At 37.0% G+C, this 27,664-nt stretch overlaps 1 long non-coding RNA gene across 1 annotated transcript; it reads left to right on the forward strand.

Moving 5' to 3' along the window:
• The first annotated feature begins 1,508 nt into the window (after positions 1–1,508).
• Positions 1,509–11,558, forward strand: LOC147916537 (uncharacterized). Its single transcript, XR_015552661.1, has 3 exons — positions 1,509–1,668; positions 7,496–7,543; positions 10,620–11,558. It is a non-coding gene; the product is annotated as an uncharacterized LOC147916537 (long non-coding RNA).
• The last annotated feature ends 16,106 nt before the right edge of the window (positions 11,559–27,664 follow it).

Below are 27,664 nucleotides of genomic sequence, written 5' to 3' on the forward strand. Positions count from 1 at the left end.
CATTCTCTTGCGGCTTTTAGGATTCTCTCTTTATCTTTAATTCTGGACGTTTTGATTATGATGTGTCTTGGTGTGGGCCTCTTTGGGTTTATCTTGTTTGGGGCTCTCTGTGCCTCCTGTACCTGGATGTCTGTTTCCTTCCTTAGGTTAGGGAAGTTTTCATCTATTATTTCTTGAAATAGATTCTCTGCCCCCTTGTCTCGCTCTTCTCCTTCCGGGACACCTATAACACGGATGTTAGTGCGCTTGATGTTTCCCAGAGGTCCCTTAGACTGTCCTCACTCTTTTTAATTCTTTTCTCTTTTACCTGTTCACCTTGGGTAATTTCTTCTAGTCTTTCTTCCAGCTCACTGATCCGTTCTTCTGTATCCTCTACTCTGCTTTTGAGTCCCTCTAATGAGTTTTTCATTTCCAGTATTGTATTCTTCATTTCTGATTGGTTGTTTTTTATATCTTCCATTTCTTTGTTGACATTCTCACTGAGTTCATCTATTCTTCTCCCCAGATCAGTGAGCATCCTTAACACTCTTAGTTTGAACTCTCTGTCAGGTAGGTTGCTCATTTCTGTTTCACTTAGTTCCTTTTCTGGGGTTTTGTCCTGTTCCCTTACTTGGAATGTATTCTTTTGCCTCCTCATTTTGCCTCTTTCCCTGTGCTTGTGTCTACATATTAGGTAGGTCAGCTACGTCTCCTGCTCTTGGATAGATGACCTTATGTAAGTGATGCCTTAGGAGGCTTCCAGTGTGCTTCCCTCAGTTCTCAATGTTCCAGGGGTGGCCCCTATGTGGGCTACGTGTGTCCTTCTATTGTGGCCTGTTAGCTCTCCCTATAGGCGCCCAGGGAGGCTGAGTTATGCTCCTGGCCAGCTGTTGTAATGCTCAGCTGCTTGTAGTTGTTGTGGGCCCTTCAGTCTCTTTATCAGGTGTGGGGAGCCCCAGCACAGTTGGCTGTAAGTTCTAATACCACATTTGTGTTGCAGTATTTCTTTTAAGTGAGTAGGCCCCCAGTGTGGCAGGTTGTTAGGCTCAGGACCTTAGAATTGCTGTAATCCTCTAGCCTATTAGGTCTCTTGTCAGCTCTCTGAGGATTGCAGCTGGGTGGGGCTGGCCTCAGGCACAGGAGCACCCAATTGTTTCAGGCTTTCGAAGGTGGGGCAAACCTCCTATGTGGGTCTTTGAGAAGCACAAGTCTTCTGCAGCTGACAAACCCTGCCGCCCAGAGGTCCACACACACAGTCAACACAGTCCTGCCCCGTGTGAGCGCCCCGACCTCCCCAAGCGGACCCAGTCTCTCCACGGCGGGAGCCCCACACACTCTGCCACCACCCCACACTCTCCACCCGCTCCTTGTGCACACCCTGCCCCGCTCAAGTCGGCTCAGTTGCCAGGCTGCAGAGAATCCAGTCACCAATCTATGCAGGCCCACACGTTGCCTGAGGGCTTGTTGTTGGGTGGGGCTAGTCTCTAGGGTGGGCTGCCTGCCTTGGCTGAGCTGGATTAAATTGGTGCTCTAGCCGGTGGGGCAGACCCTGGGCTAGCAGGTCTCAGGGAAAACTCCAATGGCGTCTGTGTCAGCACGCTCACACCAGGCCACAACAATGGCCGCCGCCAATGTCCCAGTCCCTGGAGAGGTCTCACCCCTCACCGAGATGCACTCAGGGCCTATTAGGTGAGTCTCTTGTCACCAAAGCAGTGTGCACCTTTCTTTCTGGTGATTTTAGGATGCTTTCTGGAACAGGTGAGTTTGTGCGCGGGCCCTTTAAGAGCCAGTTTTAGTTTCTTTGTGAACCGGGTTTTCTGGGGGTGCTCCCCAATGCTTTAGTAGCAGGCAAGGTCAGATATTATGCCACTGGTGTCGATTGTGCTGGGTCCACAAAATGCCCACAGCGGGGGCGCTCCCCGGCTCAGGGCCCCGCGCCTCCAGGGAGGCTGCGTACCTGTGAGCTGCTCCCGGCGGCCGTGAAGCTGGCGGCTGGTGAAGGCGTCGTTTTTCCTCTCCAGAAGGGAGTCTCTGCCTCTTCTACCCCAGTTAGGATTGTCCGTTGTTGCAAGAGTTCCTCTCATCCAGTTTTCAGTTCTGTCTCAGGGGTAATTTTTCCACGAGTAGTTGTAAATTGGCTGTGTCCACGGGAGGAGGTGAGTTCAGAGTCTGCCTACGCCGCCATCTTGACTCTGCCTCTGAAAACGACAAAATAGTCTTTATGAAATTATGTCTACGGATATCTATTTCAAACAGATTATTGTTGAAGGATTGAAATTATTCTAATTTTTGGGAAAAAATTGACTAGTTTATAAAGATATATAAAATTATTTTAAAAATTGCACACTTTTTTTTTTTTTTACCAAGATTACAGTCTAAAAGAGCAGGAAGTAACTAGCAACTGAGTGTATTATCTCACTCTTAGTTCTGTTTATTTATTTATTGTTTTTCTTCTCTATTTTCTATTCCTCAAAAGCAATTGTTTTTCTGTGTGTGTGTGTGTGTATCTCATTTTAAGAGCAAGAATTTCTGTTAAAAAAAATTTGCAAAAATAGAAGAATCAAAATAAATATAATTTAACCACCCAACTCTGATTTTTCTAAACATAGGGATCAGAAATGTTGCAATGAAAGAAATAAAAGCTGTGTCTTTCCATGATGCAACAAATTTTGTCAAACTCAGAACAGTGATAATTGAAGTTTGCAAATAATCTTCTAAGTTGCCTTTTTTTTGAGGGGGGGTGTTTAAGAGTTTCTCCCTTTCTCCACCTCTCCAAATATTCTATTTATCTATTTTGTTTCTTAAAGAAAAATTGTGTGCAAGCTTTGTTTTGGTTTTGTTTTACTTTTTGGGGAGGAGGGGTTGGAGGAAGGCACTTCCTCATTCAAAATTTTGTGGGCCTTCCACAAACAAGTGAAGTCCAGCCCTCAGCCTCTCGCAGGCGGAGGGTGTCGGGGGAAGAAACTGACATTGTAGCATGACTCGCCCACTAGAAGTTCACAGGAAGGGATTTACTCTAGAGGATCCAGGAAGTGCTTTCTGACATACTCAAACCCAAAAACAGCTCCGGGCAGTAGTGCTGCCTGGGAAGGTGTCTTTGGGCCTCACTGAAAGGATCCTGTAAGTGTGCCAATTGGGAACAGACCAAAGAAGTTAAATTGGAAGGAGGGGAGGGAACGAAAAACCTCTCTTGAATTCTTCACATTTGAGAAGGTCTCATCGCTTTAATACATATACAAAGGACAAGATAGAGACAAAATCACAAATGTTAGTGGGATCTACAAGAACAAATCAACTATTCACAGTGGCTTTCAGTTGATATTAAGGCATTCAGTTAGTACAAACAAGTTCAATTGCACTGGAAAGGTCTTTGTAATAAATAAAATATTTTTAATATAATAGAATTTAAAAAGCATTGAATCCTTCATGTGTCTAGACACTAAAATTTAAAAATGGCAATGATCTGTATGCTTTCAAATACATCAATAATGGAAAACATGAAGTAATTTAAAAACACAACATCAATCTGTCTAGGAAGAAACCTCAACGTCTTTTAAAAGATAGTAACATCGTTGTAAACTAAAATATAATCTTTTGTTCATCAGGAAATCACATCTCATGTATTAACTTCAGTATTTTTCAATAAGATTGAGTACTTTTATTCTAAAAGTATACCAGGCATTCATTATTTGAATCTAAATTTTTGGTCAACATCCTAGGCAGTTCAGAGGCTCAGTGAAGTTTGAATTCTACTATTTGATAACTGTCAAACATAATATGAATTCTAACAGGTAGATATAGTATGAAAACTTTTCTGAATCTATTCTTTTACCCTGAAATCCTTTTGGTGAACCATGCCTCTTGAAGCCACAGTCATCAAAAAGACACTTTAGGATAGGCTGTAGTGTGGGTTCCTTCATTAATGTAAGCATAGATAATTATGAGGATAAAATTATTTGATCATCCAAACAATTAAACCTCATTTATTAAATTTGAAAATTAAAGAAAATGGTGGCTGGATGTCGGCAGCAACCTTGTCTGATGCCTTGATCTTATTGATAAAATTTGTTTTCTTCAAATTTGTTATCTTTGTGCTCCTCAGACATTATGAAAAATTAGGAAGATAGTGTTCATAAAAATTTCAGTGTTTCTCAAGGAGAAGGCAAGAGATAAGTCCAAAATAATTATAACTTGCAAGTATCATGTCTTAACTATCTTATCAGCAGTGTAGCTATTGTTGAAGGCGACTCTCACTTTGTGAGAATACAATGAGATATGCAATTCTCTCCACTTCATTCTCATTGCGAACAGAACACCCTGTCGTGGGAAAAAAAAATAACCACGAAAAATGCCCCAGATGATTGCAAACACTGAAATCAAGGAGAGTTGCCCCTTTTCCTATATTATGGTAAAAAGGCAGCATTATCGTATTAAAAATAGAACTTGGCTTGAGAAACTGCCCCAGGAACAGCATGATGCCCAGGGAAACAACTTCCCCCGAGTAGGGCACCAGCGGGGTTTAATGGCAACTGCAGCAGCACCAGAGGGTCAACACAGCATAAAACGGAACTGTCATTGGAACTAAAGCCCAGTAAGTGGGCCACATCCTACGTGAAAACCTATTCAGGGCAACTGTCTGCTGAAATAGAAGACTTAGTATTAGAAACTCTGCTAACGTAAAAACCGACACCTCTAGATTCCTCCTAGAATCCTAAGTATGATCACTATTCATACCAAAATCCAGGAAAACCACAATTTGAATGAGAGACAAGCATCCAATGTTAGAATTACCTGACAAGAATTGTAAAGTAATTTTAAAGTAGCTGCCACAAAAATGCTTCAAATATCAATTTAAAATTCTCTTGAAAAAAATGAAATAATTAAAAGCCTCAGTATTTTCTTAGAAAAGAAGTTATAAAGCAATACCTGTTATATAAAAGTCAAGTTAAAGAAGAAAAATCACATGATCACATCACTTGACAAAATTCCACACCCATTCATGATTTAAAAAAATCTGTTTCCGCATGTAAGGAGCTTGGGAATCACCACTCCATCAAAAACAAGTGAAAAGCTCAAGTGGGTGAAAAACCAACAACTCTTGTTGATCCATAAGAGAGGGGAGGACACAGGGCAGTCAGCTGCCCCCAGTACTGGAGAAACGGCCAGGCCGACACAGGGAGTTGAAGCTTAGCTGCTCCAGGACTGGTGTATAGAACCCCCGGAGAAGCAGTGAAGGGGAAGGAAAGCCTGAACTGCATTTGAGGAATTGCCTGGGACTCCGTGCACACAACTCTCAGGGTGAAAAGCTCCAGGGGGCCCAGTCACATGCGGGGGGGTGGTGTGTGGGGGGTGTGGGGGGGCCCGCAGGGCACAATATTGTGAGATTTACCTCCAGGAGCTCAAAAAGATTCCCACAGTAAATATCAGAGAAATATCCGCCCCCTGCTTCCAGCAGAGAGAGGGAAAGAGGAATCACAGAGCATTTTGTTCTTCTTAACAAAGCCTGCCTTCAGGAGAAAAGAGTTAAGGACAGCCTGACCTGCTGGGGTGTTGTCAGAGGCTGGCTGAGCTGGGGAAAGGAAATGCCCTACTGCAGCCCACTCTAGCCATCCTGGTCCACCTCAGAGCGGAGGAAAAAATGGAGCAACTCCTGTGAAGTTCACAGTCCAGCGACAAAGCCCCACTAGATGTGAAACAACTAAAAGTATATTTTAGATAACATGTAGTCAAAAAAGAAAAACCGTATATAGTAGTATGTTAGCATTTTATATAGTATATACTATATGATAGAAAAATATGGCAGTTTTAAGTAGTAAATTCTTGGTATTAATGGTACCTATTTAATGTAATGAATCATTATTAATGAATTCCTTTATAAGTTCCATTCTACAACTGACGTAGTAACAAGAACAAAATCCCTTTCCCAAATAAATTACCATATTTCTGTGACTGAAACTCATATATTTGAAGCTTGATTTATTCTCCATCTTTTCTTTCAATTTTCTTTTCCTCCTCCCTCTTTTGCATAGTACAAGGGACTTGCACAAGCAAGATACCATATTATCTTATAATTTTAATGTTCACTTATCACAAGCCAGGAGACAGTCAACCTTGTATGTTTTATTAAACTCACTGACTAGACCCTAAGAGAGAGAAACAAAACCAAATGAAAACCACACAACAAACTTTATCCAGTTTAGTTGCCACATCTAGATTTACTGTTGCAATATCCTAAAAGAAAGCTTTGTCTTGAAGAGAGAAAATGAGCGTTGCTGGTGACTGCAGGAGGCTGCCTTCAGTGGGCAAGACTGTAAGCTATTTCTCAGGAAATTAATTCAAAAACCCTGAGCTACCGCCTCTATTCTCTGGCTCTGGATAGATGGGCCCAAGATCATCAGTGTAAGTAAAGTTATTCTCATTAGAACGTCACAAATCTAACCGGATCCAATGAGTGTGTCAGGAACTCCTATCCTAGGAGCGTTTTACTTTGCGCTCGAGTTTTTTCTAGCTTCCCACAACGTGGGTCACCTTCAATCCTGCTATAGGTTTTGGGGACAGTTTTATAAATGAAGGCCCTAGAGAGTCCCAATAAAAATGGGGGTGGGGTTGGGATTGGAGAAGATTAGATATTAATGTACTCTCAGCCAGTGTTTCTTTTAGGTTCTGCTTCTCCTGTCACCTTCAAACATCTTGGGTTGGCCTCCAGCATCTCTTTCCCAAACTGTCACATTAAACCCTCTAACTCTCTTTAGCTGCATATTTCTGTAATCTATCCATAGTCAGCCTAAAAAGGTGTTTTCCTAAATAAGAGATTTTATCATATTATGAAATATACACAAAAGTTAAATCAAAATAAGACAAAAAGTAGTCATTTCCTGCAAAAAATTATGACTCCCCACTTCCCTGTAGGATAACATCCAGACTTCATAATGCAGCCTCCTGTCTACATGTAGAGCCTCTTTATCCAGGAACACTATTGCTCCCAGTCCCGATAACCACAGCGCTCTAAATGCTGTAGACTCAGCACGTTAGTTGTTCTTCTCCTCTCCTGCCCTGCAAGTTCACATTTCCAGGACTTTGCTCAGGCACGCCCTAAGGTGTTCCGCAGGGTTAATGACTACCTATATTTTGATGAGCAGTTTAAAAGATAAATCCCCAAGGCTGAGAACTTCTGTGGAGTTGAAAGGTTGGAGGTATCCTTTCTATCCTGCTGTTTCTCCCGCTCCTCCATCAGAAAACATCATCACAGAACTTCAGAGTAACTAAGTCTAAATTTACCTCCTCCTTAAACATTCTTGTGCATATAACATCAAGAAATAGTAGGCGATTCTTGAGTCCCAACAGATCCAAAGTGAAGGAAAGAATAAACAACTCAAAAAATGAAAATGCTTTCCTATCGAGAAAACATCCCAAACTGGCATTTCTAGCTTTCCATATTTGAGCAAACCTACATTTGGAAATCTACCTGCTGTTTATCGCTAGTGTAAAAACATGTTTTCCCAAATTCTCCATGCAGATTGTCTTCCTGTTTGCACCTGGAGTGATGAGAAAGGAGAAAGGCAAGGTAAGAATAAAAAAGATGGATGAGTCTGTTTTATTAGAGTGAGATGAGATTCAGAATTGTGGCCAACATCCTCACCTTGATAAATCATAGAAAAGGCACCATGAGACTAATGCCTCTGCATTAAAAAAATAAAAGAAAATCTGACCTCACCTGTTCAGAAACACAGGCTTACTTTTTACTATACTGTTAAATACAGTATAATAAAGCACAAACAAGACACTTAATTCCCCCTAATGTATTCTTTGTTTCATTCACCAACACTGACTAGAGTAATTATTGGATTTCCATTCCTTAACTTCTGCCTAATGCAGTCTTTTAAAAAATGTAACTCTTGGAAAGAGACAGAGAACGTCTCATAGAAAATATCTTACGACAGAACTAGTATATAGTATTAAACATACTGGCTAATCCAGTGTTCAAGTTCTTAAATCCACTGAGAGCTAAATTTGTGGCTTGGACAAATCACTTAACTTCTTTCTCTCCTTTTCTTATTTATAAAATAAAGTGAACAATTCTACTGGCCTGGGTATTTGGTTAGTGCTGCTGTTTTGTCTGAAGGTATCATGATCTCTCATAGAAAGTAGAAGATAATTGCTATTGAACTATTCTATAGAAAAGAGAGGCAAGGTGACCTGTACTTGAGCCAGGCTGAGGACTATAATCCAGGAAAACAGTCTCCACAAAGGAAGAAAGTGTTCCAAGAAGCACGGTTTTCGGTACAGTTTTACACATTTTTAGAACAAAGAACATACATTAAACACACCCAGGATACATATGCATTAAAGTTTCAAGGAGATATTCAGTTGCAAATTTGCAGGTCAACATGACCTTCATGTCCAGGAAGGGGAACTTATCTTCAGGAGTACTGATATGGGTATTACCAATACTGGCGTCTTAGGAGCGGAAGTATGCACTCTTATCTTAAGAGAGTGCCTTCTTTTACCTTGAGATAATGTTTAATGCATTCTTTACTTTAATGGATAAAGCAGATGTATAATGCATGTTTGATAGGCCATAAGACAGGCTTCTTTAGTTCAAGCTGAATCAGTCTTAAACTAAAATATCTACCCCATATACCTCAATATGTGAAAATCTCTTGTCACTATCATTTAAACAGTTGGCTAATATTAGACAATTCTAGTCACAAAAATGCTATCAATGTCATGAAAAATATCTCAAACGTTTAAAGTGGTGGTCATGAGGGAAGAAGGGATAGACATAGTAGGTGTTCCCCAATAGATTTACCTGGAATAATGAAGCCAGCAATATAAAGGAGCTGGAGTGAAACCTATACCAAAGAATCATTTCTTCAATTTAGATATATCCCCAAATGGAATGAACTATCTTAAGGCAAACTATAGTCCTGGGTTCTGTAATTGTTTATGCCAAACCAGAATAGCTCCTTCCTAAGGCTATCATATCATTGGATTCATGCAGGGCTGGATTCAGTCATATCTAAGATCCCCCGACCTAACTTTGAGACCCCATGAAATGATATGAAAGAAAACAAGACTTCCATGTGGATCTCCTGGGTGTCATAGCCCAAATGTGTCTCCCAACATTTGATAATCATACTTTGTTAAGAAAAAATATTGGCATCAAGTTGTTGAAATTTGGTTTGTTCATGTATAGTAAATTACATCCTACTCACATTTCTTAAGTGATTTATCTTATACAACGAACGAATAAAAATGATAAGGAAAGTAATTACAAAGGAGATTTAGATTCAACAATCAAACTGCTAGGCAATTTAATACACATTATATATATTATTCTAACCAAAACTCTGTAAAATGGATATCAACACTATTTTAGAATTGATAATTGAGTTAAACATTATAGGTAAATGACGAACGCATAAAATGTCTCTTTTCCTCAAAGAAAATCAGTAGAGATAGTAAAATTGAGAAAGATTCAAAAACAGTATTTGGTGTGGTATAAACTAAAACTGATATGGAAGTTCAGATCTGAAAAGAACCCAGTGAGATTTACAATAATTCAGCACAGTGGATTTTGGAATAGGAAGACCTGGGCATGAATTTTGTTTCGAGTTTCCTTATGTGTAGAATTAGTGTGATAATGCTTATTGCAAGCTACCACTGCTTATCTGTATAACGTTGGGCTGGTACTTAATTCCCTCGAGTCTTGTGCTTTATTGTCCACATTTCTAACATTATGAAGGAAAGGACATAAAATAGAACTCACTTCATGGGGTTGATGTAAGGATTAAATGAAGTAACAATGTAAAGTACTTACATGGTACCTGGAACATGCTATATTCTCAATAAACCTTACCTACTGTCATTATTATAGCAGTTTTCCTTAGACACACACGTATTCACTAAATGGTAGTCGTTTATTTTGATTATTATGACCCACCTGATTCATAAGAAATTTAGTTTTGCATTAATCTTTTCAGACACATTTATATCTATCTGATGCCATCCTCAATACTTTTGCTTGTCAAACAAATAAACACAACAAATATGTTCACTGCTGGCAGAACATGATGAAATTAAATCATTCTGTTATTTTTCTTTCAATGTTTTTGATAATAAATTGATGAAGACATTTTGGACACAATTTTAAGATAAAAATATCTTAAATATGTAGATCCAATTGCATCAAAAATTGATCCAATTTTTTTTTGCTTTGGAATTTCCTCTTTGAAGTAAATAATCTTCAATTGTACCAAAAACTTTATGTAAGAAAGATAAAGACAAATAAATGGTTGACTATAAGTAGGATAGTTAATTAAATAATGGTACAACAATAATGTGGAATATTTTTAGTCATGGAGATAGCATTTCTCAAGAATATTTAGTAATGTGAAAAATGTTTATAGTAAAAGGATAAAATGCAAACTATTTAGATGATTATTATGGCTATGCAAAACAAGCTGTTCATATAAAAAGATCAAAATAAAAAGATGAAATTGTTAATATAGTTATATTTAGGAGGAGGGATTAGAGGTGATGTTTCTTAGGTAGAAACCTCTACTGCTTATCATTTCTGCAAAACTTCTAAGAACATGTAATGAAATCGTTCATAATTGAGAATCTTTGTGCTTCTGCAGATGAGCTTTCTGAATGCAATGAAACGAAGCACAGGTCTTTGGATGCTGCTAAATGGGAGATGAGGGAACTGAACTGAATGTGCATTGATCACTCAACATAGAAATTCTGCATTTTGGAAAAACATCTACTGGAAAGTTTCCTCTTCATCACTCATCACAGACCTACAAGTCAAGGACAATAAACTCTTCTTAATGGATATATTTTCGAATAATCATACAAGATGTGGAGGGAGGCAGGCAGCAGATCAAACTTCTAATATGTATTAGAATGAAAATTCAACTGGATTGATCTGACTTGAAATTTTGCGCTATTTCCCATCAGCAGTGACCATACTCTTAGGGAAAATACAGCATCAGTTGGGGTGGGGTAAATATATGAGCTTTCACATGAGGCAGACCTGACTTAAATTTCAGGTCTGCTACTTACTTAATGATGTATGACCTTGGGAAAACTACCTAAGTACTCAATCTGTCATCCTCAGAAAAAGCAGGCTAATAATATATGACTCACATAATTATTGTAAATGATCTATCCAGATACGCATTTAAAATACCAAATATTTAATAATTTAATAGTTCAATCTCTCTCTCATTTCTAAATCCTCCCTTCCTCTTTCCCTTCTGCTCTTTTTCTTATTTTATGTTTTTACAATTAAGTTATTTTTAAACTAGTACCTTTCAATCTACCAGTCCAGCTATCATTTTTAAAAATTATTCCCACGGGGACATAATTCTTCTGTCACTTTAAAAAGAAGCACTGCATTTATAAAAACAGAGTATCTGTGTATAGGTGACCCATATACTTACTCATAAATATATTTAAACCAGTATAGTCCTTAAGAACATAGGCTCTACATTTTGCATCAATTTGAATCAAAGATTACCTTTCTTGAATAAATTAAAATTTCATATCTCAATTCTTTTCATCCACATTAAATTAAGCAATATAATTTGGAAATGGATATACATGTATTGAGATATAGCAGATAATTGACTAAAATTATGGAAGAGCCACTTTCTATATTAAAGGAAACAATGAAAGCAGTATTGTTAAGAATCGAACAAAGGAGACCAATGAAAGGCGAGGCACAAGTCTTCAAAACACTTACATTATCTTAATTCATTAAAAATTCAGCCTGATTAGAAAAAGTACCTGCCTTTGGAAACTCAAGTAATAAAATATGCAGTTTGATCAGGAAATCATGCACAAACTCAGCTGCTTCAATATGTAGCTTGCCGATTTAATTAGACAGAAGACCCAGGGAGGAGCACAGCTGAGTCTGTAAATTATGAAATGAGATGAGCTACGAATGCATCTTTATTAAAGTGGTTACACATCATCGCTCTCACATACAAATCTCCACCAACACTATCACAACAATCGGTTTATTTCTGTGCTGTTTGATAACAAACTACCATCTGGCAACGTGATAATCTAGCAACAAAAGCGTGCAAGATAACACCAAAACTGGATAGGTAAGTGAATCTCCCTAATTACTTACCTCTTTGCATGCAAGCAGCACACTATCCCTGACGGGATGGGTGATATACTGGTGTGTTCCCAAATAATCAGCAGAACTCCATGGTAGGAAGGAGAGAACAAGCTTTGATCTGGATTTGAGTCCCAACTCCACCTAGGACTAGCTATGAAAATATGAGTCAGTTAATAAACATATGGATTCCTAAAATTTCGTATTGTATAACACAGTGAAATTAAGACCAATAACAAAAATTGAGATTACTAACTGCAAAATTTGACATTAAAACAAATAAGTCAAAAAACAAATCCAACTACCACCTTTTACATCTTAACACCAAAAACATAAGAAATACCCAATGACAAAATAAATTAGCAAACTTTAAATTAAGAAAGAATAAGTTCATTTAGGGAAAAGTCACAGGTTTTGCACTGTTTTCTCATTCTTACAGGTTATTTTTCTATATCTTTGGGCTTTTGACAACACTAATAAAACTATTCCTTTTTTATGGATTAATATTTGGGAAATACAGACTTAATCTCTATTGGTCTCTTTCCTCTTTGTAAAAATGGATATAATGATGCATATTCTTAAAATGTTGACAATGGATTGAAAATATAATAATGGATGCAACACACATCTGGGAAATGCAAAGTAGGTACAAAACAAACCTGAGTTAATTCTTGGTCCATTTCTGGAGGTAACGTAATGTAGTGAAAAGCGTGAAGTTTGCCCACCCCAGGTTCAATTTCCTTTACTACTTATTAGCTGTATGACCTTGGGAAAGTTTCTTTATCTCACTGATATTCTGATTCTTCTTCTGTAAATCAGATAAAACAAGTCATATTTAAAGTTGTTGAAAGATTAGATTAAATAAAATATACGCAGATTTCTAATAGAATATATTGCCCACAGTAGGTACTCAATTAAGTTTTGTTTGTTTGTGCCATTCCTCTTCTTTTCTCGGCCTTCTTTTCTTTTGTGAAATGTGTGTATCTTAACAATAAACATATGTGTCCTATGAAGGTGAAAACAGCAATATTTATTTTAATTTTGCTATTTTTGGTGTCATCACATTGGCTAGAGCATAGCTATTAGATCGTCAGACTAGACCATTTGATCCACCATTTGGAAATTTTTCATTATTGTATATGCACATGTTTGGTTTCAATGCAGAGATCCCATTTGGAAATTTTTGTTGAATCAAATTTGTATGAAAAAGGACATCTTCCAAGGAACACTGTAACTGAGGCTAGCTGCTTAGTTTTTGAAAAGCTTTTAAATGAGGCATGGAATTTCTTGTTTGCTTGCTTGTTTTTCTGACAATGACTTAATTATATGGAATTTAAAAAGAGAAGAAAACATAAGTAAAGTCAATAAGGGGTTCAGGCTCTGTAATAATTCATTGATAAGTCTTGGTTGAGTTTGTACCTGTGCTCTCAGTCTGTGTTACTTTGGTTCTGTCGCAAGACAGGCTCATTACACTGAGTCTCCTAAGTCTTTTTTCAGTAAATTTCCTAAAGAACAAAGCAAAATCAAAAGCAAATGCCTAACTGGCAAACAGAAACTGTAGCAACTAGAATTATCTACGACCAAACAAAGTCCAAAACCCTTGCCTATTTAATTAAGAGATAGATGGGCCTAGAAGCCGAAATTAAGCATTTTTTTTTTCTAGAATATTACCAAGGAGAAGAAAAGTGCAATTTCGTTCTAAGCAGTTTAGAAATGTGTACATTTTGGGACAATTTATCTGTGACACTCCCACCACTGGCTGCATTGATCACAAAGTGGCACTTGAGGACTATTTAGCTGTTCAAAAATCCTCAGATGTTGGAACACAATAGGGAGAAACAAGTTGCAAAGGGAAAATAAGATTCTGAATCAAAGCAATAAATCTGAGGCCAGTTGACAAAGCCAATAATACGAGTTTTAGACTGAGAGAGAATAATCGGGGTCTCCATGCTGATTCTCCACTACCTGACCAAGTGATTCGAGGCAGTCACATGTCCTCTTGTCTCAGATTTGTACTCAAATTATTATTTTTTTGAGATATACATTCCCTCTAGCTTTAAACATATGTAATTCCATTTGATAAATAATATTAAACATTTGCTATGACAAGTATTTTGGTAGATGGCTGAAGGGAATACAGTTTTGTAGGCCATGTTCTCAAATTCCTTTCAATCAAAAGCAAAAGAGAACCTTTAGAGGTAGGTAAAATTCTGTTAGAGGACTTCTGACTGGACAAGGTGGTGGAGACCCATCTCCATAAAGCACAACTGCAGTCTTTGAATGCAGTGTAAGATGCCATTAAAGGAGAAGTCTGACAGGTGGGAAAAGGAAGACAAATGGTTAGAGACTCCAGGATCAGAGGAACAGTGTAGTGGCAAGCAGGACATCTTATGAGCTTCACATAGAATAAGGCACCCATTTCACTAAAATTGTACCTAAATATGCTAACCTTACCCACCTGGCAGGAAAGAAAGACAGGAAGGAAGGAAAGAAGGAAGAAAGAAAAGTATCCCTCTTCCTTTACATTTAACCAAGCTTCATTTAGTTGTGGGTACTAATAGGTGTACTGTTTTTCCTCCGTTTTCTCACTCTTTCTGTTTTTGTCCTCCTCCTGCGAGTTTATGCTTTCTGTTATCCACTCTGAATATTCCCTCTGAACCATGAAAACAATTAAGCTGATTAAGCTGGAAATCAAGCTTTAGAGTTGGCCTTTAAGCCGACACGCAGGCCAGCGCACTGAGAGATATGCTAACGGTGGAACACAAGACGAGAAATGAGCAGCCCTTGTCCTCAGAGAGGTTGCAAAATCTGTTACTTACACAAATGACTCCAATATAAAGCAGATTAAATATTATAAAAGGGAAATAAGCAGAGTTGTGTTTTGATTGAAAAGGTTGAGAGCAAATCTGCTTGGAATAAGAAGAAAAGACAACTTGAAAGGAGTATATTTTTGAGATGGACTTTGAAGAATAGGAAGACGTTTGACAGATTATGGCAACAATGAGAGAGGGCATTGCAGGCGAATGAAATAACAGGAGCAAAGACCTGGAGGGGAGACAGTGGGAATTATAATCAAGACACAGTACCTCAGTCAGTTTGGCTGGTTGTAGGGTCAAAGGAGTGTAGACAGGGAAGATAATGCTTGAGAGGAAAGATGAAGGTTCCAATACTTAGCCAGGAGTGTGTATTTAAATTCAATAATTCGTGGCGAGCCACTTACACCCTTTTAAAGGAGGAGTATCATCGTTATGTCCCTGGCGGAATGGTGTGGCAGTGGTCAGTATAAAGACTGGGAATGGGAAAGAGTCTGGTGGGCAACTCCAGTTAAAGGGCTACTTAAGATCAGCTTGGGACATCAAAGGGCTGAACTAAGGTGTCAACAGTGGTGATGCGACAAAAGTACATTTCTTTTATTTGGAGGAAAAAAGTTAGAACCTGCATAATTTGGTAGAGTCAAGTAGAATAGAGACAAAAGGAAAGGGGCATGTGTTCAGTTTGAATAAAAAGAGTTTAAAGCATTTGCAACTTCCAGAAAAAATAGCAGTAAAAAGCAGAGCCTGAGAAAGGGTCAAAAGCAAGCATTATTCTAACTAAAATGTATTTAACTTTCAACGCTTTTTTTCCTATGGCTGAAAAACTGTAGGTCCGTCTAGGGTATACAGCGACTAAAAACTGAAGGAGCTTAGGTAAACACTAATGCTAGAACAATCTCTCCTGACATTCACAACAAAACCTAGCTATAAAGAGGCTAAGTTAAAGAATGGAATTAAATCACATTAACAGGAAAGATAGCAATTTTAGCGTGTTTTATTCTTGTTGAATTACCACAAAACTGAATATATAGCCCGAAATTTCTTTAAATTATATTTATTGTATAATAGTACCATAACTGCATTAAAAGAAATTAAAAATAAAGCTCATCTATTATTTTAGCATTAGTTATTTTTGTTTCTCTGGGTTCTCAAATTCCTTGTCCAAATCGTTATGTGTTCATTTTTTACACAATTAAAATTACAATGACTATACTCTCTTACATTCTATTTTTTATACACATAAATGTTTTTCATGTTGCTTTGTGGGTTATATATTTATATTTTAAGATTCTGAACAATATTCTATTGATTAAATTTGTCAAGAAATGTAGAATTTTTCTTCAGTGGTTGAAGTGTTAGGCTCTTTCTAGGTTTTTGATTATTAAAGTTAATATTGTGATGAGCATCTGTCTGCATATTATAAGCCGCTGCTCTAAATCATGTCACTTGATCCCAGGCATTTCCCTCTGTCTTTCATGGGAGGCTGTCAACTCCTGGTGGGAAGACATCTTGCCTTACTCTCCATGGCGTCTGCTAAAACTTGCATATATTATGCCTCTAATACATGTGCATATAATGTGTTTTTTTCTTTTCATCATTCATTAGAGGAGGGAGAAGAGGAGAATGAAGAATAAATACTGAATGAAAGGGAAATGAATGTTTTTATGGATAGCAGAATAGGGGCAAAATGTGGCGATTTAATTTACTACACACAATATGAGTCAAAAAAACATTTAACAGTAATTATGTGATAACATGATGCTAGGAGCTAGAAATTTTAAAAAAAATAATAATTGCCATTTTCCTTCTTCCTTCCCATCAGTCACTGGTGCCTTTCCGGAGGCTTATTGCTTTCTCATGAGGTAAGCCGGGTGCATCCCACGTATATTTGGCATAATACATGTCTTGCCCTCTCAGCTTACAGATATGTGAACCAAGCTAAGTCAATTGGACACTCCTTCTCTGGAATTTGAGTATTGAACACAGTATGGAGCACCTACAAATGGTTGGGTACATTCATTCCAGTCGGTGGTACTGCCCACGTTGTTTTCCAGCTATAAGATTTTAATTTTATTCTTGCCTTCCAGGCTTCTGGAACAACCTTTGTTTCAGTCCGTTCCCACCATTCCCGAGCTTGTCTCTCCGGTTCTCTCAGATACTGTCACCAACTAGGCGCCTTGAGAAACTCAAAGGTGGGTTTCGAAGCAACAAACTGTTTTTCCATGTTGTTTCTTTACCTTTTATGTGTTAAAGAGATGTAACCACCGGCCATCCTGAAACCCACCAAGCCTCACCACAGGAACTATGCCCATGACCTTTGCCATATTTTTAACAGAAAGATCTCTCCAGGAAGAGCTTACGCCTCATTATGTGGAAGCATGTTCTCCAACTGAGCCTGTGCAAGCAAATACCTGCCTCTCCCTTTTGAATGTTCATTCCCCAACCAAATAAAAGTGCCTGCTTCCCTTTGTTCAGGGACGCCATGATTTTGGAAATGATTCCTTATGGCCTCCTATTTGCTGCAAATACACTTTACTGTGTGAGACAACTTCCGCTGGTGTAGTCTTATTTAACTCACCAGGAGGCAAGCCGGCTTGGTTCGGTAACAAGAGCACAAGATTGAAGTTTGAAATTCCATTATTACACATTGGAACGTTTTGACTTGGGAAAACAGTATTTTAAGGAGACAACTTTAATTGGTTAAATTTGTTTTATGGACTTAAATAGAATGGAGAATGAATGCCTGCAATTTTGAAGCAGCTGAATTTTATAAAACATTTAGAGTATCATAAATATAAATAACATAAGTTTTTGTAGGTTATTTGCTGAAGAAAATATATTCTGAAGGGAATGCAAAATGGTAGTACTTGTGAAAATATTTGGACTAAGTATTTATACCCTTTAGCATAAAATGTATTACTGAAAATTTCTTTTTTAACAGAATTTACTTTGAGTTTACCACTTTTATTAGTACCCACAGAGAGAGTATATTCTCGTTAAAAATATTATTTACTAGAAGTTTTACTTCTAGTAATGATGGATTAGCTTGCTGCAGACCAATTTTTTCCAAAGACCAATGGGAAAAGCTGGAACAAAACCAAAACCCCTTTTTTTTTGTTTTTATTTTTTTTTGTTTTGTGTTTTGCATCAGGGAGCTTCCAAGACAGCCATTTTACAGATATAGAAATTCACAACCAGAGGGAGCATATAATTAGCATGATATTTTACAGGTAAAACATGCTGGTGGAATTGGGAGGTAAATATAGACATGTCTGACTTGCAAGTCCTTGCAAGGAGGCTATTGACAGAACCGACATCGGCTGGGGACTAAGGGATACTTATCTGAAGAACAGAAATTTGGATGTGTGGTTTGAACCTGCTGGAGAAATCACTCTCAAAAGAAGGATCTACATTTCAGAACTTTCCTCAGAAAACTCAGAGGATTTAATTGCTGTGCCAACATGTTAAATATGTCTGGTTGTTAAGCATAGGTCCTAATAATTTCTAGTATGTATAATTTAGCTAAAAATTGACTTGGCTGGAGATAGACAATAAAAACATGTTCATGATTTTTGTTTTGTTTTGTTTAAACCCTGTGAAGGATTGCATTGCTTTTGGCTAAGTGAGAAACTTTGATTATGTATCCCTAGATACAAATTCTTTAGCAGTCTGCCCCTGAGGAACTATACTTGAGACAAAAGACACAGGCCAATTATTTTATTGTGTCTTCCATTCATTACTTTTCTACTCAAAGGAAATAACTAAAGATTGATTTTTATTAACACCACAGGTTGATTAAAAAATAAACTTAAATAACAAAGCTTCTGGTAGTATGGCATTTCCAGAGTCTCAGAGGCATAAAGGGCTTTGGGGCTGCTATCTTACCACTCCACCCACCTCCTCCATGATACACACTACCAATTACATAACCTAATCCAGGCTTGGCTTTTTCATTTGTAAAATAAAAACTATTCCATAAGGTAAGTGCACAGGTGTTTCTCTATTTAATATGTATCGATCACTGAACACTTAAGGATGAAAACTAGGTACTCCTTCCCCCAACCCTCCTCATACAGCTTAGTGTATAAATTAGGATGATTTTCATATCCCATTGTCTTCATTACCATAACTTTAGCATTCCAGGAGACTCCTGCCCAGGTAAATGTCTTGATTGCTCATTATAGAATTTTCCTCCAAATTAAGATGAATCCTAAAAAAGATCCATAATTCCTCAATGGAGCCTTACCAGATAGTGGTGACCTAAGACTCTACTGAAACTAACACTTCAAAAGCCTCACTTTGGTGTTTCCACTGATCCTAATCTGTTGAGAAACAGAAAAGCAGCCGCTGAACTTGAGAGTCTGTCCTGGTACTGTCAGCTAGAACTTGATGTTCTCCTATTGAACATAAGCAACTTCACAGCAGATCAATTTCAGACAAGGCCATTCTGTGACCATGATGGATCACGACAAAATAGAACCAACTTGTAATGAGTCTGTAGAGAGACAAAAACATGGACATTGCTCAAACTACAAAGTATCATATATTTCCCTCTTTCAGATAAAATTAATAACTGCTATTCTTTTACCAATTACAAATTTAACCTCAATCTAGTCTTTCCCCTTTCTAGATAAGATTATTGAGATACTCAATCACACAATTATTCCCACTTCCCAAAAGCATCCAATCCAGTGCAAAGCCACTCTTCCTTGGACCCTTCTTCAAATCACCTAACACAAGCCCAAATCCTATAAAACAATCATTCCTAATACCGTTACTGAGAGGCCTCCTGGATCCCCGTGATGTGCATTCTACCTCTCTTCAACAAGTAATCAACCCAACTTGTATAATTTGTTCTTGCTCTTCCTTGTGTGGAAGACTTTGACATTGTTATATCATGATCCTTACCCAACCTTAATCTAGCTCCAGCCACCTCCTACCCCCCACATTGCACCTTTCCTGCTCAACACCCACAAACCCTATACTGAAAGGCCTGCCTTAAACCAAACTTCAAATTCTCAATAAATTCAGATCTTACTTTCCAGCTCAGAGATCCTACCAAAGCTCTGCTGAGGTGGTGTTTTTCCCTGTGAGCAATAAATCTATCTTTCCCCTATCTACAGACTGTGTGGCTGTTTGACACCATTCCGAAGTAGGCATTCTGCTAGGCCCACAATAGAACGAACAAATGGAATTCAAGTGGAATAAAATCAAGTCCTTTTAACTTTTTTCCCTAAAAATTTCTGGTGTGTGATCATATTGTTTAGGATAATGTTCAGTTATTTAATTTACTTATAATTTATAATGTTTATGAGGACACTCCTCAAGCTTTTAGAATTGGCTTTCTTACACATGGCAATCTGAGCGATCTAAATTATTCATGTCATGTACAGTTTTTAAACTTTACAATGGCTTCCAATTGCACTTAAAATGCAATCTCCTTCCTTATTTTGGCCTACAAGACCCTAATTAATATGGCATCTGCCTATCTGTCACCTCTTATCTCCTGACACATTCTCTACTTGCTTCTGAGTTCAGTTCCATTGGCCTTCTTTTCCTATCTAAGGCATATCAAATTTAGCTCTGCCTTAGGCTCTGGCGCTCACCACTTTCTCTGCATGGAAATCTCCTCCCCAAAAATTTTGTATGGATTTTCACCACTCAGGGATTATTCAGTGGACTTCTCTGGCTTCCATATAGTACCACTAAGCAAACATTGCCTTGGGCCTTTTGTTCCATTAGCATATCTTGCTATTTATTTCAGTTTTTAAAAAATCTCAAACACTAACAAAATCTATAAAATTGTGTCGTCATATTTTTTATAGAAACAACTTAAGGTAATAATGTGTTTGGATTAAATTTACCAATCATGCACCTAAGAAGCGTAATCCAAGACCAAAGTGAAGAGTTGATTTCCCTTTCTGTCATCTGCTTTTAATCTTGATTTCTTTGTATGTTTTTTTAAAAACTAAAAATATTTTAGTAGAAACTGTAGTTCTTCAAAATATTTCCCCCCTTTTTTTTCTTCTGCTATGATCAGCTTGACTATCACCATGAAAATTTATCTTAGGCCATTTCTGAGTGAGGTAAAGAAATTAACAAATCAAATATGATGATATACCTGAAAAGTAGGTTTGGTCATTTCTTTTTTTTTGCTGTTAAAATATAGTCTTATATTATGACTGTAATGTTTTAAAAGTTTCTTAAGTACCAATTTGAGCTTCTGGGTTATATTAACTGACTTGTGTTTGCTTCTGCGTTGTCCATGTAGAGTAACATAAAAGTAGAATGAAAATGATTAAAAATGCTGCCTATTCTTTTTTTTACATAGTTATTCTTAATAGAACAGATTGGGTACTAGGTTTCTGGAAGGGCATTGATGAGTACATTAGATGGAAAATATAAAATTATCTCACCAAGGAAATAATCAAGACAATTTTCACTGAGCTGTTTGCCCATTAGTATGCTTTATTTATTTTGAAACTTGAAAGTTGGGCTGGCCCTGTGTCATAGTGGTTAAGTTTGTGTACTCCACTTTGGCAGCCCAGGGTTCACAGGCCAGATCCCTGGTGTGGACCTATATGCTGCTTATCAAGTCAAGCTGTGGCAGCGACCCACATACAAAATAGAGGAAGATTGACACAGATATTAGCTCAGGGCCAATCTTTCTCACCAAAAAACAAAACTTGAAAGTTATTGAGTGCTGTTTTATTGTGTACAATACAAAAAGCTATTAATGACGACCAATATTTGATGATAGCATTTTGTTTTAGGCTTGGTTTAGAGCTAGGGCAAGCTTAGGATCGGACACTGGGCGATTATTTTGCTGAATCAACTATAGCAAAACTATTTCATAAAGAAAACAAACAACATGATGAAATCCACTTTTAGGAGGGTTAGAATTTTCAAGGTTCTTTAAACTGTGGTAAACAAAATCTAATTCCAGGATGATCACATGTGTCTCAATGCTCCTGAGTAAAATATAGGTACAATGAATACTTGATTTAAAAGTGAGCATAAATTTAAATTTCAATATCCTAGTCTCATTGACTAAATTTTTGTATTTATAATTATGTATCAGAATTGTATTATTTTTCTTAGTACTTTTCTTTGCCACTTCAACAATTTGTCCACAATAAAATTGTTTAGATTTGTGGATTTCCAGAAAAAATTTATCAATTAAGCTACTAGCGAACATAAAGCATGAGATGAAGAAGAATTCCTTGACTTTCTGACTCGCCAAAAAGGAAGACTGAGAATAAGAGAAAAGGGATTTAAATATTTGTTTGGGCCTTGCCACTAACTTGTAGAGTGAGCACTGGAATATCAATGCACTTCTTTTAGCTTTAGTGTCCCAATATGCAATACAAAGACATTAGGCTTGCACCAGTTCTAATATTCTATGTAAATTATTGTTTCAAAGTGGTAAATACCAATGATAAGGAGAGTGTTGGTTACTTGGATATGTTTACATTTTGAATATTTCTTTATTTGTACACTAATGATTTATATTTCAATTAAAAAAATAAAAACAATAACAATGGCTAACACACATAAGCCTATAATAATCCATACACTCTTTTAAGCACAGTACCATTATAAAAACTCTCGTAAGTAGGTACTAAATTATCTCCATTTTATAGATGAAAGCTGAGACAAAGAAAGATTAATTTTGTCTTCGTCACTCAGCTGGTAAGTTATAGGCTTGGCGTTTGGAACCAAGAGTCAATTCTATTAACTGAAACATATTATATTGTTTTTATTTGTCCAACATATGTTTATGGTTTAACCTCTTATGGTACATTGCACTGTACCAGATATAGCAGTGAGTAAAATAGACAGGTCACTGCCCTCATGTAGCTTACAATCTAACAGAGAAGGAAGGAGCTGTGGACATTACCAGTATGCAACAATATCAGGTCTTCTCCCTTCCTGGCACCTGGAAGTCTGCACTGCCCAATTGGTTTTGAAGTGAGATCAAATATGTGACTGGTTTTGGCCAAGGAAATAGCAGCAAAAGGGAAGTGTCACATGTATTCTTAGGCAGGAATAAGCTTCAACGATTCTACAGGCTCTCGCTTTTCCTGCCAAGGTGACCTAAGGGACTTTTGCTACAAATTTTACCTCCATAATATGGTAGAGTCTGCATCACTGGGTCTCTAACTCATCTTCAGGAACAGGTCTCTACTCTAACTCCCTCAAGCCACAATGAATATGTAACGTGAGTGAGAAATAAACTGTGGTTTTTACAGACACTGCAATTTGATGATATTAAATATTGTCACAATATATAGACAATCCTAACAAAACAACAGGCATTGAACAAGTGATATGTTTTGTTAATTGTGTTAAGAAACTAGAATTTGTTCTCTGGAAGAAGTTGCATATAAAATAAGTCCTGAATTATAAATAGGAGTTAGCTTGGCAAATGGGATAAATAAGCACAAATGAGCGCTCCAAGCAAAGGAGGAATAAATGGATAAATCATGGACACAAAAGTAAGATAAAATTAAAATAAGCTTGGCATATTACAATATCACTCTAGTAGCTATGTGGCAAATAGACCAGAGAAAGCAAAAATGCATGCAATATGTCAATTAAGAGATTACATCAGCAGTCAGGTGAGAAACAATGGAGCTTGTGCAAATGTGCTAGCAGCGAACATGGGGAAAAGTAGACGGATTTGATAAATATTCGATAGATAAAGGAGAGGGGATTTGGTTACTGGTGGAACAGAGAGGAAGTTGTTGAGGGAAAGAGAGTGTCCAAAGGTGATACTCAAATTTCTAGTTTAACCAACTGGTTGTTTTTAGTAAAACTGACTGAAAAAAATGAGTACTGTAGGAAGAGGTTTGAGAAGATGAGGTAGAAAAGTACCTTCGAACGTTGAGTCTGCTGAATCTAAAATGCCTCATGATATCCAACGGCAGATGTCAGAGATTTGTGCTTGTTTTGCTTTGTTTTTTAAGATGGAAGAAGCCTGAATATATTTAGATTCTAGTGGAGATAAATCTAATAGTGAAATTTTTTTTCAAAGACACAGAAGAGATGCAATAAATGGACAGAAAAAATTATAGTCCTTGATATAGTGGGACTGAAAAACGTGCAGATCAAACTCTGTTACGTCTCCAAACTTCTCTGGCAGGTGTTGAGACATCTCCACAATTAGATTCTTCTATAATTAATTATCAAGGAAATTCTGACATTAAGTAGTTTCTTTGAACATTACTCATCAGAGAAAACCATCTTTTCTGTTCAAAAACACATATCAATTCTTCCATCCTTCTGAGTCAAAACAAAATGTCTCCCCCATTCTTTTCTAACCGTCTTTGATTCTAGTTCATTTCTATGATTTCAAGTATTTCAGCATACCGTGGTCTCGCTTTTCTGAACTCCCATCACAGTATTTTTTTTTGCAGTTAGCCATAAATTCCTGCAGTTGTTATCGAAGTGTGTTTTAAGTGTTTTTCCCAGTTTGTTAAAGGGAAGTCTGTGTCTTGTACATGGTTTTTGATCTTTTAACTTCATAAAGCTTATCATATGTTACCAATTATGACTAAATGCTTTTGAGCATGAAAATGTTCTCTTGAAAAGAAGTCAACAATTTTAATTCAACCAACTGTGATGGAAACAACATATGCCTTTCCTCATACTGTTTATAAGTTAAAGATACATGTCTTTGCTGAACATAAGAATGATTCAATAATAAAACAAAATAGAGCATCCTAATTGTTATGCCATATGTGAAATTTATCATGGAAATAGAAGCTAGAGTAACTGGTATTCATAAACACAAATAAAATTTGGCTCCAGAAGACCAGATGCACTTGGTCTAGGATTACTTCTTTTCTGATGTAAGGCAAGTTGTATGTGTTTTCTTTTTTACTATCTCTGAACTTTTCTTTTTCTTTTTCCATTAGGTATGGATGATTGTAACATCTTTGGTCTATTTCAGTAAGAGTGAGAATCAAGTAAAATAATATATGCAAATAATAAACATTACGTATATAAACTGCAAAGTGCTATACAAATGTCACTTATTAGTGATTTTAACTGGTGTGCCAGGACACATTTCATGAAGATGAAGGATGTTGAGAGGTAAAAGTGAGGAGAGTGTTCAAAATGAAGGCAACCCTGGATTTCGAAATTATGTGAGCTCAGTATAACTCAAGGAGGTATCAGACTATAACTGACCTGAGAGGTGGGGTGTGTGATGTGGAGGCGGGCCTGGGAGACGAAGAATACTTCACATCTCAAGTCAAGTCCTCGTTATACTTTTGTTCCCAGTTATTCCATTATTGTTCTCAGTCTTTGACAAAATGCAAGTAGAAGTGAGTTGAACTCTAACGTTACATTTAATATATTCCAGATCCAAAGTCATACACTGGTCTGATCCAATGGCACTATCCTTGATAATTATTTTATTTATGGTAATTTTCCTTTTAATCAAATGAAACTCACTAGAAGAAGAGAGGGGGACAAACCTACACTTACTGGGCATTAAATGTAATAGGCAACATGCTATGTGTTGGAGATCAAACATTATTTATTTATCCATTTTTTAAATTTATTTATTTATTTATTTTTGTGAGGAAAATCAGCCCTGAGCTAACATCTGCCAATCCTTCTCTTTTATTGCTGAGGAAGACTGGCCCTGGGCTAACATCCGTGCCCATCTTCCTCCATTTTATATGGGATGCCGCCACAGCATGGCTTGCCAAGCGATGTGTCGGTACGTGCCCAGGATCTGAACCGGTGAACCCCGGGCTGCCACAGTAGAGTGCACTTATTTAACCGCTTGTGCCACAGGGCTGGCCCCAACATTATTTAATAAAAGTATCCAGCTTCCTATAATTTAGCCTATTGAATAAAACTAAAACATCTACAAATAATCATAGGATAATGTGAAAAATTTTTTAAAAGATCAATAAACAGGGGCTGGCCCCATGGCCTAGTGGTTAAGTGCCCACGCTCCACTTCAGTGGCCTGGGGTTCACAGGTTTGGATCCTAGGTGCGAACCGAGGCACTGCTTGTCAAGCCATGCTGTGGCGGTGTCCCATACAAAGTAGAGGCAGATGGGCACAGATGTTAGCCCAGGGCCAATATTCCTCAGCAAAAAGAGGATTGGCATCAGATGTTAGCTCAGGGCTAATGTTCCTCACACACACACACACAAATCAATAAACAACAAAATAGGTAATATGCACAGAGAAGAGTGTAGTTCTTAAAGTGAAGATTGGCTTTCTCCAGTGTACTTGATGAGGACTTCACAAAGGATAGCGTATCGAAACTGAGTTCCGAAGGATATAATAGGAACTCACCAAGCAATGCAGGATGGGCAAAAATTGCCATTCTTCTCCTCCTGCTTGGCCTCCTCTTCTCGGCTTCTTGTTATTGATACTGTGTTTGCTGTTGTCATGCTTATTTACTACTTACTGAGCCATTCCTGTATAACAGCCAGTACACTGAATGTTTTACGGGCATTATCATATTGAATCCTCACTATAAACCTATGACTGCTCATGCTTTACTATTAAATAAAATGAGGTTTATAAAAATTAAACACCTTGCAGTCAGAGAATTAGAAAGAATAAGATAAAACTTCAGAATTAATAGAACAATAAACAAACAATTGGACTTCGTTTGTGTCACGTCTTCAGAGTTCTGAGATTTTTGGTGTTCATTCTCCATTCTTTCATGATTCTTCAGTCTTTTTTCCTTAAGAATATTTGGCAAACATTTGTTGGGGGCATTTATTCCTGAGAAAGATATTATTTAATAGTAGTCAAAATTTTGGATGCAAAAACTTGATATGCAAGAGATAATTTTATTTCCTCTGTTTCATTTATTTTTTAAAGTGAATAGTCTGGAAAGTTTAATATTTTGTTAAAATACAAGATTCAGAAACAAACATAGGTACCATTTTTGCTATTATGAGTGAAGAACATACATTATGTTCTTAAAGTATATGACAACATTTTAAATAATAGGTATTCTGTTAATATGAATGCAGAAAGCAGGTGAGACGTTGTGAATTTTAAAGATGGCTTTATATATATATTTAAGGTCTGTTTCCACTCAAGGCCTGGATCCAAGTCACTAATGTCATATACTGGTTCTGCTCACTGTATAATGGAGGTAAAAATTCAACTTTAGGAAATAATTTTACAATGTAACATATTGGTGTCACAAACCAATTTCTAGAGAATACTAACAGCTGAAAGTATATTTATTTCAGCAACTATATGTTGCAGAAAATTCCAGCATACTCATATAGTATTAACATGTTTAGAATTCTACATCTTCCTGGTGAATTGAAATATGTCCATTATATATACACCCTCTTTATATATAATGATGCTATAAAGTATATTTCATTTGTTGATGACAATACTACTAACCACAACAACAATAGCCAACAATTTTTGAATACTTACTCTGTGACAAACAGTTTTTATTTGCTTTATATGTATCATTTTATTTAGTCTTCACAGTAAACTAAGTAGGTACTATTAGTATCAAAATCCTCCAATACAGATGACAAAGGTAGGTAACTTTACCATTCTGACAAAATTTTTGGATTCATATACCTCTACTCAGCTCCTTGAATGAAAAAAAATCCTTCCAATTATTTTTATCTGTTTCTTATCTTTATAAATAATAGTAAAATAATAAATAATAATAATTATCTATTAAACAATTACTTTGTGCCTGCCATAGTTTCAATTCATTTAATCTTCA

This window comes from Ceratotherium simum, chromosome 7 (genome assembly GCF_057802395.1).
Source record: "Ceratotherium simum simum isolate JZ-2026a chromosome 7, ASM5780239v1, whole genome shotgun sequence".
NCBI classification, from domain to species: Eukaryota; Metazoa; Chordata; class Mammalia; order Perissodactyla; family Rhinocerotidae; genus Ceratotherium; species Ceratotherium simum.